At 39.1% G+C, this 14,200-nt stretch overlaps 1 long non-coding RNA gene across 1 annotated transcript in view; it reads right to left on the bottom strand.

Annotated features, from left to right (window-relative positions):
• The window catches only part of LOC145420539 (uncharacterized), a 90,765-nt gene extending 76,884 nt beyond the window's left edge, over positions 1-13,881 (bottom strand). The window contains exon 1 of the long non-coding RNA XR_013901864.1: positions 13,735-13,881. This is a non-coding gene — a long non-coding RNA (uncharacterized LOC145420539). The remainder of the gene's footprint in view (positions 1-13,734) is intronic.
• Positions 13,882-14,200: the final 319 nt, after the last annotated feature.

Here is a 14,200-nt window from a genome sequence, read left to right as displayed (position 1 = left end):
CAGGAGTGTGTAGACTTTTTATATCCACAGCACCTGAGGCACTTGTAATAACACAGCCTTCCCATTGATACACATTCCACTATAACTCAAGATCTGCGTTGTCAGTGTGTTTTAGGTAAACTTAAAGAAAGACCTAGCAGCCTAAAACATGCAGTTAAATATTTGATTTATAAGCAATAAAATGCTTCCTGTATACATAGAAATGATGAGTGTAAGAATCTCGTTTTTTCTCATATTGTTTTGTCTGGATGCCTCGCTCTGTCTGACTCAAGTACTGTGTCAGAAGCTTTCTGAATGTCTTTAGCTTTTTACACACTGCAAAGTGAGCGCAGAGCCATGAGCTGCTTTTCCCTCCAGCCTGGGTGGGACCTTTATGTGCTCTCTCTTTATGTGCAATGGAAAATATAGGCCTGTTTTTCCTTTCCTTGTTGCCAAATGTATAAATTAATTTGACAAAAAGACATATAAACACATATCTATTCACTTAAAACCAGCGCTTTCACTCATGGCTGGTTACACATACTGAAGTTTAAATACTTTCTTTTTTCACTGTTAAAAAAAATCAGCTGGGGCGCCAAAATAATACCAGAAAATAACAGAAAATAACTTTCTCATAAAAATACGGTTATTTTCAGTAATGAAAATACAGTTTGTTGCGCTAATTTTACATGGGATTTTGCCTTTTTCAAGTGCTTTTAAACATTAAATTAGGAACATTTTAATGTGATCAAACAATGAAATTACCTATAAACAAGGTCAATGAATGTGGCAATATGAATCATAATACTTAAATGTACAGAAATATACAGTTAACAGTTGGTTTAAATAATAATGGATTGCATGCCCTGAGACAGACTGACAGAGGCGAGGCTGCCATCGGCCCCTCTGGCCATCACCAGTAGGTGAAGTGTCTTGACCAAGGACACAACGACCGAGAGTGTTCGAGCCGGGGCTCGAACCAGAACCAGCAACCTTCTGATTACAAGACGAACTGCCAACTCTTGAGCCACGAAAGCATGATACATTTGTGAATGTATTTTAACAATCTAAATATGCATATGTACAGACAGATACATTTAAAAAACAAGAAAATTATGTTTTATTACATTACAGTGATTTTACGCTAATTTACATTTGAAATGTGAAATCAGTCTATTTATGTAAATTTAATGATAGTCTAGAAGAACAGAACTGTAAAATACTTTTATATTAGGACTTTTTCTTACAGTGTAACTCTAAGCATGAATTATGGTAATAAATACCTTGTTGCAAATGTGGCTAAATTTTCCCCTGAACTATAAACTACAACAGATTCTCAATTCACCTAGAGTTAGGATATGTAAAGTGCTCCCCTATTATGCACACAAATGTATGCTAATATCATGTAAATCACCTCACATGGTGCATCAGTAGTGCTAAGGCTTTGATTTTGCTTGTATTTTTCAGTCTCGGTATTGAGTCAAATATGTGTTCATGCGCTCTTTGGGTTTTCCTTTCTTTTTTCTGCTGTGTAACTACTGCACATCAGGATGCAAAGAAAGTTGCCAACACTGACATTGACATAAAATTGGCTTCATGCATTTATGGATGCATTTCAGCCTTTATATCACTGTTATGGCTTGGGTCTATATGTTTGCCAAGACCAGCCCTATAATGTGTTTATGAGCAATGTTAATTCAGTTTTATTCAGCTGAGTGTTTCCCCATTCACTAATAGACAAGGGCGCATGGAGCATTGTCTTCTGCAAACAGTTCATTTTTACATGCCTTTCCTTTGAGTGTGTTATATCAGCATCTCTTTCTATCTGTTGTGCTTTTGTTATTTTTGCAGCCAAGAAGAGCTGGATACCTTCCTCTTTCCATAATCTAGGTTTTGTGCTCGTGGTATTCCTGAAATTTTGTTCAGCATGTTCATCCAAAACATGGGAGTCAAAAATTCTCTCATGTTTAAACCTTGCTAATATTTATATTTAGTCACAAGTCTATTTTGCAGGATTACCTGTTGTTTTCTGTTTGTTTACATGTCATGATTCATTATGCCAACTTGTATGTGAGAGTGTATTTCAGTATTACTGCTGAATCTTGTCACTTTCTATTTTAGAGTTACCTTGCTGGTTATGCCAAATTTCACATTAATGATATGTTAGAGAACCCAAACAATTTAATACAGTGGAACCCCGACTTACGAAATTAATTCGTTCCTGAGGGTCTTTCGTAAGTCGAAGCACCCATTGCGCGTTTTCAGTGAGCCGATGCTGAACGATAGGATATAGGCTAATTGCTAACTAGAACAACAATACGTCGTTCAAGTGGAACAGCGAACCGCAAGTATGGAAGCCAAGGGTTTGTCACATGATTCGGGAGGCATTGTGGGCATTGTAGGCTCAGCCAATCACAGCCAGCGGATTTCGTTACTCGGGCATTTTGCCGTAACACGGGCAGAAATATTGCCGTTCAGCGCCTTCGTAACTTGAATTTTTCGTGAAACGGGGTATTCGTAAGTCGGGTGTATATCATTTAACCCCTTCTTTTGTAGTTTCCTTAAGGTTCACATACGTCTTTCTTTATTTATGTTCATTTTTAAGATTTGAAAAAAGCACGGCATTCACTTTTATGTGAATGGTGACGTTAACAAACAAAACCACCGCTATTGTTTTTCTTGTGACATTACCAATAAGTCTGATGTGTCACATGGCCCTCTTCCTATTGAAAAAACAAAAGTTGCATCCAAGATGGCCGACTTCTAAATGGCCACCATGGTCACCGCCCATCTTGAGGAGTTTGCCCCCTCACGTATACTAATGTGCCACAAACAGGACTTTAATATCACCAACCATTCCCATGTTATTACGCTGTATCCATATAAATGGCCCACCCTGTAGTCATGGTTACACTTCTGGCCTAACTACTGCTGGCTCAGCTAGCACTGCATTTATAGATTCACTGACCATTTTATTAGGTACACCTTGTTAGAACTGGGTTGGGTACACCCATGATGTGAGTCTCCATTACATCCCAAAGGTGCTCTCTTGGATTGAAATCTGGTGACAGTGGAGAGGATTATCACGTTCAAGAAACCAGTCTGAAATGGGCTTTGTGTCATGTGGGGTTATTCTACTGGAAGCAGCCATCAAAAGATGGATATACTATATTCATAAAGGGATGGACATGGCTAACAACAACAATCACGTTGGCTGTGGCTAAGGAATGCTTCATAGGTACTAAGGGGCTGATAAAATATTCCCCACACCATTACACCGCCAGCAGCAGTCTGGACTGTTGATACAAGGCAGGATGGATCTATGCTTTCATGGTGTTTACGCCAAATTCTGACCCAATCATCCAAATGTCGCTGCAAGAATCAGGACTCATTGGAGTGGCACCTGGTGCAGTCTTCTGCTGCTGTGTCCCATCTGCTTCAAGGTTTGATGCGTTGTGCATTTAAAGATCTTCTTCTGAATGCCTTGGCTGTAATGAATGGGTATTACTATTGCCTTCATATCAGCCTAAAACAGCCTGACCCTTCTCCTCTAACCTCTAGCATGCTCAGTTTGAACTTGAGAATGTTAGCATGCTTTAATGTGCTGAGTTGCTGTTATGTAACTGGCTGATCTAATCAAGTTAAAAGTTAAGTTAAAATGCAGCTGATATAACAAATATGGTTGAGAGTGTATATTTTCATTAGAATTTACTCAGCTCTTTCTGGAACCACACTTGAAGCAATTTTCCTCCCAAAAGTTCTCTGGAGCTCTGCAAACACAACTGACAGTTTTCTTTTCGCTGATCATGAAATTTGAGTCTGTTTATTTCTCTGCCGACAGTCTTAACATGGAATCAAATTATCAATTTTCTCTCAAGTAAAAGATGGAAAAACTCAAGTAAAGGTGTCATTTGAAGTCATGCCCTCCTCCTACTCCCTGCAAGCAACAAACAAAAAATGAAAAATAAGAGGTGGTGTTACAGGCACAATCACATGCACAATATTTGTCGGGAAAACTGCACTGCAGCACATAATAGTAACAAATCGTCACATTCAGAATGCAAAATGACCAAAGTAGAATTTAACTCCTGTCTTTGCATTTCCATTTTAACCATCAGCTGACTTATCGATCAAGACAAATTTACCTCAAGATGCATTCACTCCCACTGCCATCCCAATGTCTGAAAACACAGCTCTTTAAAATGACTTGCTTTCCTTTGTAGAGAACCGAGTCCTTATCAAAATCTTCCCCTCACTGTACTTGGGAATACTAATGCAAGTACTGAAGCATGCTTGAGCTTGCACCTGTATTTCTCACCAAAAAGTCTGTCTCTGTAGTGCAACTGTCTGGGGTTACATCAAACACACCTACGCACAAATTTTTACTGACTGCATCAGTCTTTCCTTCCTAAGATGTCTGCAGCCCATCACCATCCATCTGTCTGGGATTTCTCTCTCACTCTCTCTGGTGCCACATGACAGAGCCACGAAGTGTCAGTTCGTGTTCTGTTCCTGATTTGATATTTTTGCTGTCAGTCTGCAAGCTGATCTTTGGCATCCGAGACATTAAAACGGATACAGAAACGAAACATGAGGGCCAAAACATCAGAGTTTGTGAAAGAGAAAAAGGAATACAGACTAGTCTTGTACACAGTTAGAAATTCTAGGTCTCAAAAACAGCATGTATGTGTGCCACAGCAAACCTTTCCTGCCCAAAGCAACCCCTGCAAAGTTGTTGTTTTTTATTTACCCCTCTAGCTCTACTCTGTCAGGTTTTTGTGCTTTTTGATACACAGATAAAATATGTGTCTCCTCTCTCCATCTGTGTCCAGGCAGATGGATGTGTGTTTTTTCTCCAAAGAGCTTAACCTGAATTGCCTACACTGCACGGCAGAGCTACTGGGATTGGAGGTGGGCAGAAACATTCTCCTGGGGATTCCAAACACTGTAAAAGGGAGCAAGATGAGGTTATGGTGGCGTACAGCCAGGCTCAACAGACATATTTGTGCTGTCATGTGCAATTAGCTTCTTCTTTTTTTAAACAACATGTACATTATATTTTTGAGACCGCTGGTGGAGATCAGCCATGACTGAATTCAATTAGGCAACAAGGAAAATTGTTAAAATGCATTCCATTTTTGTGATTTTTGCTTTAGCTATTGAACATTTTTAATCCGTGTATGAATAATGGTTGTAATGTAGCTAATGCCTCTGGGGAAAATAATATATTCCCTGACTGGTTGGCAAGTAGTTTCTTGAGGTAGAAATCTGTTGCAAAGAGAGTGTTGCACCAGATGTCTCCTTTGGATTGCTTTGGTTGCAAGAAGATTGTCAGCCATCAACTTTGCATGGGAGATGCTGACTAGTTTGCAAATGCTTACTAACCAGCAGGCGTTCTGTACAGTTTCACAACCACAGTGAGTGGCTGGAGAGTGTTTGCAGACAAACTATGGGGGATATACTAGCAACCAAAACAATCAAAAGGAGGTTTACAGTGCAGCAAAGTATACAACTTCACACAACTACTCATAACTCGTAACTGAATACATCTGGTTACCATTGGATCACTGTCCAATATACTTCACAGTATTTACCAGCAACCACTCACAACTGGTCTAAGAATACACATTTTCCTAACTCATCAACTGATTCCTGGCCTGTATGACTGAGGAGATTAAAGATCCATGGGCAACACAGTATTATGATAACCCAGTTCAAGGTACACTAACATATATTTTATAAAATTATAGAATAATATGAATCACTCAATGAAGTTAGTCTTAATACAGATACAGGGATAAAAGAAAATGTAGGAAGAAGTAAAGCCTTTGCTTCTCACTGTTCTTTGTCATTGTAAATTAAACTTTGCAGGAATTCATAGTTATGTTTTTCTTGAGTGAATGACAAAAAATACTTATTGCAATTTAGAAGCTTTGGAAAATTGTGATGGTATTTACTTAACTTCTTAAAATTTCATAAAAAAGGAGGTATCATGAAGTATTGTCATTGCATCACATCTAACGAAGAAACAAAAACATACCCTGATGCATAATTTCAGACACAAATCCCATTCCATTCATTTCACAATGTCAAAACTCTGTCATTATGTCTGAAGTGGTGTTTTCCATCCTTCTGAATCCTGAAATTAAATGCTGGGGTTGTTTTGTAGCATCAGCTAGACCAAATTAGCATGTTGATGTTAAAGGAACCAGTGTCACTTCATTATCGTATTACAATCCGTTTTCTCCAGTCCGCCTGTTAAAATGATTGATAATTCTGCGTTGCACCATATTTTCTATTGCACAATTTGTCTGCTCCATAGAACTTTTTCGTTTGAAGTAAATTAGCCGTGTAAATGCATAGATCATTAGAGCTCGTTATAAAGATATGACTATGTTTAACAGCAGAAAATCGGGATACAGGTGAACTCATGTGCATCTGAAAGAGTGTTTCAAGAGAAAATTAGTCTTCGCAGGCAGAATAGCCAAACCGTCTCAGTCATCTATGAAAAAACACACTTAGATCACCTTGTGTCCATCCAACTGAAGCAGATAAAGATCCGTTCAGAGACATAAAACATCAACGCATCAGTGAGCAAGTCAATTTTTTTTTATTTTTACATAACTTTCAGAATCTCGGTGATTATTTCTCCATGCAGTTTATGGGATTTGACTGCTATGACAGTAAAAATATCAAGGGCAATGAAAAACATTTGAATTAAGGCATGGACTGAATCTTCTCTGCTCCAGTGTTTTATGCAGCTGCAGTGCTCATAAATATACACCATGAATTCATTTAAATGCAATTCAGTCACAACATACATTCTGATGGTAATGTAGGCTCAAAGATAATTATATGTTTTACTATAGAGGCACGTATCAGGAGGGGATGCAAGGAGGAAAGAGCTGTCAACAGAAATTAACTTCAAAGCTCCAAACCTTCATTTTATACCATTTTTATAATGAATAAATTCAATAACACACAGTTGATGGCTCTTCTGAACTACATCAAATACGCTTTCTATACTATTCTCAAATGAGTTATTTGTATTTGTAAGGTTATAGCTCACACTTGGCCTTTGCATTCCATATAGGGCTGCTCAATTAATCGAATTTTAATCTCGATTATGATCTGGGCTTTCAACGATCATTAAAAATGACTGAGCCAATTATTAGCCCCTCCCTCGTGCTTTACTCTCGCGCTGCTCCGTGTGACAAATCGAGCGCACCTCTCTGCGTTTCGAACACGCGTCACAACAATTAAGAGCAGCGGTCTCCAACCTTTTTTGCGCCACGGACCGACATCATTTTCACGGACCAGCCTTTAAGGTGTCGCGGATAAACACAACAAAATAAAACTAGTACCGGTACCGAAAAAAAGATTTATTAACAACACACGTGAAAAGACCCAGGAAAACCGAGTAAACGATAAAAACGATAACAAAATAACGCTGGAAACCGATAAAAACCCTGAAAACCAGACATTTCACACCTGAGCCTCAACTCTCGCGGCCCGGTACCAAACGACTCACGGACCGGGACCGCTGATTAAGAGGACCCGAGGGAAGCTCGGAAAGCTAAGCAGAAGTTATTTGGAGAGGAGAGTGACTGCTGTTGGTTGAACAGAGAGGTAAAAAAACTTCAGTGGTGTGGAAACATTATGGGTTCAGTCAGACGTGGATCAAGTGGACACAGTGTGTAAACTTTGCTACAGTGTAGCTGCACCACAGAGCAACACTGCAAAGTTCACTAAACACAGATGTTTACATTTTTCATTTATTTTTTATATTGCAAACATTTGCACTGTTATCAGTATTTGCACACTATTTTATATTATTTTTTGACAATCTTTAAAGTCATTATTCAACACATTGTTATTGTTAAATAAATATTGTCAAACAATCGAGATCTCAACTTCAGTGAAAATAATCGTGATTATCATTTTTGCCATAATCGAGCAGCCCTAATTCCATACATTCAAGTTAATATTGTAAACACAGGGCCAGAGCAGAGGGCAGGAAGTGTTTTGTTCACATTTTTAAGTGCAGGTATCATGGCCTTATTTATTATTAGCAATTATGTCTTCAATTCTCATGTTATGAGAATTACTAATATGAAAACATAAAGAGGCCATGAATTCTGGTCTGGCAGTGGTTTCGTCCTGTTGCCTCATGAGCCAAGGTGTATTTTGATGTTGGTGCAATACTAACCATTATGAGATATTGTATGTCTCTAAAACAGGACAAAGCCCACAGGAAAAAACTGCAGAAGTGGAAGGTTTAAAGAACCTAAAATACTTGATTATGTGTGCACACCAAAACGTGCTTGGCTAGATCAATGCAATAAAAACTATTCAAACATGACTGGAAAAAGGTCGTTTTGGTTAAATGACACCAATTAAAATGATGCCAGAACCTGGTGTGTCACACAACACTGTCAAGGACATCTTGACAAAATACACCCCGGGATAAAAGAATGGGTTGGGTATGCTCCAACATTAGACCCATGAGTGCAGATATGACAGCAAAAGAAAAAACACCTTATTAAGCATATGACTTAAACTTTGTGACGGGGAATTTCTCTGTATACAACTTAACACCACAGGGTCATACCAGATCATTAACGTTCTAGACAAAAAAATGTGCAAAAGAAACGCTTTCAGAGTTACAGTCAATAACAAAATTGTCTGAAGACTATTTTCTTACAAGTTCTTCTGTCGGATTTTAACCTTCAACAACTTAAAGTCAAATCTAGCCATGTATGACCTTTCTGTCATTGCTTGAATTACATGCTTTCTCCCCACCAAAACAATATATCCAGGCAGAGGACGACAGAGCAAATGACAGTCGTGATTTTTAATGACACTCATGATTTTTGCAGAAATTATATCGGTCGCTGAGGCCGTAATTCACACCCAGTCGTAGAAGAGGGGTCAAGTGCACATGCAAGTGCCGTCACATGCATTAATCTACATGCAGATAACCCAATTCCAGGTTACCCTGCTATTGCTCATATTCAAGTGATACATTTCTGCTTGGGTCTACTCTGTTGATAGCTCTAATATTAGCTTCCCGATACCACTGTCAGCTACGTTCCCATTTCTGCACATGAAACCCAGACATTAGGCTGCCTATGACTCTGTAGGTGAGGAGAGCTACTGACAGGTCAACTACTGGTATGAGTCAATATGAGTCATGATTCAATTCATTGCAGGATGCTGCTGGCACAGTAATAATGAAGGTTTCAGGTCCATTGCTGCAAAATCAAGATGCTCATAAAAGTAGCGGACTATGGTAAGAGACAAGTGATTCCAAAAAGGATTACGGTGTTGAATTGGCTTAGCATTGTCTGGTTTGGCACACAGAGAACATCCAGCATCCTCAGGCAGATATTAAACTGGCTTTTAATAGATCCACTAGTATTTTTTTAGCTCCAGAAAAAAGAAACATAAGAGGACAAACTTTTGCACTGGCAAAAAGGTAAACTATACAGTTATGTTTTATGTTTTCATTTTGCATAAAAAAAACTTCTGTGCTCCATGAATTCATGTCCTCACAGTCACAGCTAAAGTAGGGTGCATAAACAACATGCATCAAATAAATCCATCAGATTTTAGGGCTCCAGATGTACAAATGCCACCAGACAGACAGCAGTCATCCAGTCAATCTCAGCAGTGGGCTCCTCACTGTGTGCCAGGACCAAAGAGAACATGTGAGAGAACATTCATCAATAGTTTCTCAGTCTGCCCACGCAACATCTGCCTCAAATGAAGACATGAAAGACCTGTACAGTCAGGAAATTCTAGGCATATTACAACCAAACATGACAGAAACTCGTTACATTGATATGATGCAGTGAAACATATCAAAACTGCTGCATCAACCTGAAAATGAGCGTATGATATGGTAGAAAGAGTTGACTTTGAGATTAGTGCTGCACTCTTTGTATGATTTCTGACCTTGAACATTTTTGCTATTGATTGAAGAAACTGAGATTCATAACAATTGTGTCATCATAACAATCAAGTTGAAATAATCTAATAATGTGCAGCTGGCTTACCTTGCATGGGACCCCCAGGATACGTTCATTTAAAAATTGTGGGGACATGGAAATGTGCATCTCCACATTTATATTATGCAAAATGCAGTTTAACAGTCAATGGTTTGCTAACTAGTAATCTCAAATGCAAAATTTGTTCTGCAACAAAGAAAAAGTCAGTTGACTGATATATTCGTCCATTTACCCACTCTTACGTTACAATGAAGCAACAAACTTTAATGAATATTAAGTTTGCTGAAAACTGAGTCATGGTGAAAAGGGTGCATAACGCAATAAAGGTTTACACAAATTGGTTATGCAGAGTGGGGTATCCATGGTGACACCATAACCCTTAGTGACAGGTATGTGTTGGCAGTTGTACCAGCTGCTACTGTTCAGTTTGACTGTTTCCATAGAGATCTGAATGCAGGGGAAAAAAACGTGAAGATCTCAGCTGTGCCAGCTGTCAGCTCCATGTTGTACACCCGGGGAGGCAGCAAGAAACATTTCACAGACAGTCACTTTGAAACACAAAGATATACACACACTTGAGCATGCAACCAAGCATAGTGAGCCAAATAAGTGCACACGGGCATACATAAACAAAGACACATGCCTACACGCTCTCTTTGTTGTGTCTGTATCACACTCAGCCACATGTACTTTTGTATGCAGCAGTGAAGCAGATCTTCTATGCCAGTAATAATAACTTATCAAATGGACACCTTTCCTTTAAAAAAGGCTTAAAGAACACAGTGAAACCACCTTTGTATAAACTGTCCTTTGTGTGGACTTGTTTGGCAACAAGAGACCACTTGCAGATTTTATGGTATCGGCCTGTTTATTGAGACAGCAGAGGCTGTGTGAATGAGATTGCTGGTGTGAGACTGCCTCATTTGTGCAGCTTTAGTAGAGGTAAAGAGTGGAGGGAAATCTAGAAAACGCTGAAAGGGCTGCTGTTCAGACTGACAACATAATCTACCAACTGTTCTATGCTATTAAAATGTTGTATTTAAAAGGGTGGATAAACCAGCGCATTCACGTTCCCAGGGCATCAAATGCTGTAGTTCTAGTAATGCTGCTAGCGTCTCACAGTAACACACAAGGCATCCTTTTGTCCTTTGTGCTTCAGATGCACTGAGTTCAGAAATTCCTGGCAATTCCAACTCATTACAAATGAATGCTAGTAACAGATCCACTGCAATCACATTTAATGCTGTGAAAGCTCAGATGTTAACTCAAACCCCAATTTTTTCCTAAACCTTTTAGTGCATAAATCACAACAAGTATGTTTTTAAATCCTAAATGCAGTGAGTGAAAAAAATGCATAACAATGTGCAAAATAAATTCTTAGGATCCAAATATGCAAGACAAAACTGCACAATTTGATGGCCTGAGATGAGAATATAATGTATAAATGTTTCCAAGCTCAATAAATATGTAAAAACTGAAAACTGTTATTTTGATTCATACATTTTGTTTTAGAGAGATTTGTCAGTTTCCCAGCTGAGATAGTGCCATTTAAAAAATGAGGTTTCTTTCACATCTCTGCACCCTGAGTGGGATTTTTTTCTTCTTAGGGCATAATTTACAACTTTCACTATTACCCAGATACCCAAAATATTTTTGGTTGCTCATATGAGTGGTTCCCTACTGACATTTGAAATTTATAAGGTCACTCTGATGTTTTACATTACCACATAGAGGTTTTCCAAATGTCTTACTTCACTCATTCACACTGTGAAAAGCTGTTTCAGTGAATTAACCACGAGGCCACCTCAGTACAACCCGTCTATTCATTTTTCACTCCACTCTAGTGCAACATAGTTTGCATCCATTTTATGAGGTAAATATCTTGTCAAGACATGCAACAAAAATGCAAATACATGTGTATTTAGGTATGTTTAACAGATGTAAACATGTTGTCAAGTATGCCTAAATGCCATTCTGAAAATATCATTCAGCACACGCTCATATGAACATAATCAGAGTGCATTCATGCCAAAATCACGTCATCAGTATCCATTATAGTAGTGACAAGGAAAGAAACGATCCCTTTTCAGCCCCCTTCTGTCATTCCCCCAGGCCTCAGGGAATCCACTGAAGGTTAATTTATTTAAATCCCCCATCCACTCATCTCTATTCCATTAAACTCTACTAATAAATCTTTACTTTGCCATGTAATCTGTTTTCCAGTGTGAAAGGCCCAAGCCTCAGCTAAATTTTGCATGTATGCTTGTGGATGTGCGCTCAACAACAACACAAGTAGTTATGAGGTCACATTAAATTTAGTAGATGTCATGTGTCTATGTGCAGACGTCTGCCCTTTCAACGCTGCCAAAAAGCCTCATATAATTAATCTAAGTGGGGCTCCTAGTGGGGGGCAGTAAAATCAAAAGGCTGAACCTTCTCAGAGCCCTGTGCTGCTCTAGTGTCTCAAAGGCCCTGTAAATTCTAAGCTTGTGGTCTTAAACACAATTTCCCATTTGGCCTCTCTCCTGTTTTTATCGGGTCATACCTCTCTGGTCAGGATGGCAATGATCAGTCTGAGCTACAAGGGGACCTTGGCTATATGGACAAATGCTGTATCATTATTACAGCATGTCATGTCAGGGTTACACAGATGCTGTTATAGTAATGACTGCTAAAAAGCTCGGCTGTTGGTTGAACAGTGGGTGAAGCCATTTGGAGTCTTCTGAAGAGAATTCTCATTGATGTCAGTGTGGGGTTTTTGTGCTTAAGAGGATTTTTTTAATAAGAGGGCTGGAAGAGCCACAGAGTTATGAGCAAAAAGCCGACTCTGAAGTGTCAACACTAAAAAAGAGGGTCAATATACAGTGTGTGCTGTGGTGCTGTGATATGTTACACACAAGTAAAATTCAAATGAGACAATACCAGCCTGATAAAGTTCCACATACCCGAGAAGACAAAACTAACTGTCAGCTGTGACAATTGCTTCTTACATTACGTGTTTTCTGTCACTGGAAAAAGGCAAATGATATAACATTTGGGACGCCTTATGAAAAAAAGATGAGCCTTTTGGAATCGTCGTCTTACCCCACGTTTGAAGACATGTATAACTTATGTGACACTAATGAAATGTAGCAATACGCCAAAAAGGAAAGAAAGGAGGGGGCCACGAGGTGGTAACAAACATCTTACACTGTAGAATTTGAAACAGCTGGCTATGCAAATGTTTTATAAGGAAGAAAATGCATACCATCCACAAACTCAGCATCTTTAAATAAGCTGTGAAGGAAGAAGGCAGAACTTCAGTAAAGAGCGACAGTGAATGGGTCTAGGTTCATGCTCATTATCAGAACAGTGTTTTTACATACATAAGCATTTCTTCACCACCTACCTCTCTGCATTTGTAGAGGCTCTGTAAGTAAGCTATGATTGGCCAAATAATATTGGTCACAGTATATATTTCTGACTGCCTGCACAAACCAGCAACATTTAAAATGGGTTTGATAAATTGCAATTTAGATCTAGAAACAGGTCCAGAGAAAATCTGGTTCATCCCGAGGACAAAACACAAAAATAGAAGCTAAACAACATAGTGTATGTGGTGCAGAGCACCCGGACCTCTACACAGGAAACCAAACAGCCACCAAACAAATGGCACAATATAGAAGAGTCACCTCATCACAGGACAAGACCCAGCAGTGCACGTGCACCTAAAGGACAATGGTCACTCAAGGATTCAGGCGCTTACCTTTCTGACTGAGAAGGCGGATGTTTGAAAGAGGAGTAAAGGCATGTCCACTGTGAACAACCATCACTGAACAGAGGTGGCTGCTTATGACACCAGCTACCACCTACGATGCAGTCCGGAGATCACTTCTCAGGTGTTTCAACCCCCATCAAGTGGCCTCAATGTCTGACATTTCACCCATCAGCCCCAGCGAAGGTAATGACCCACCCCTTTTTCACATCTTGGCTAATGTGACAATGGCATGATCAACAGTGGGTTAATGATACTCAAGTCCACCTACAAAGGGGACAGCCCCACTAAGGGTTTATTACCAGAGGCTGCTTTGAACCGAAAAAGCCTCTTTGATGAGATTCGAAATTTCAATGAGTCCAGCTGCCTTCTTTACAAAATTGCAAAAGTGTAATGATAGTAATGATAATTATTATTATTAGTTGTAGTATTGGTGGTGGTAGTAATAGTAGTAGTA

This window comes from Astatotilapia calliptera, chromosome 2 (genome assembly GCF_964374335.1).
Source record: "Astatotilapia calliptera chromosome 2, fAstCal68.1, whole genome shotgun sequence".
Classification (NCBI taxonomy): domain Eukaryota; kingdom Metazoa; phylum Chordata; class Actinopteri; order Cichliformes; family Cichlidae; genus Astatotilapia; species Astatotilapia calliptera.
This window is presented reverse-complemented; position numbering and strand designations above follow the sequence as displayed.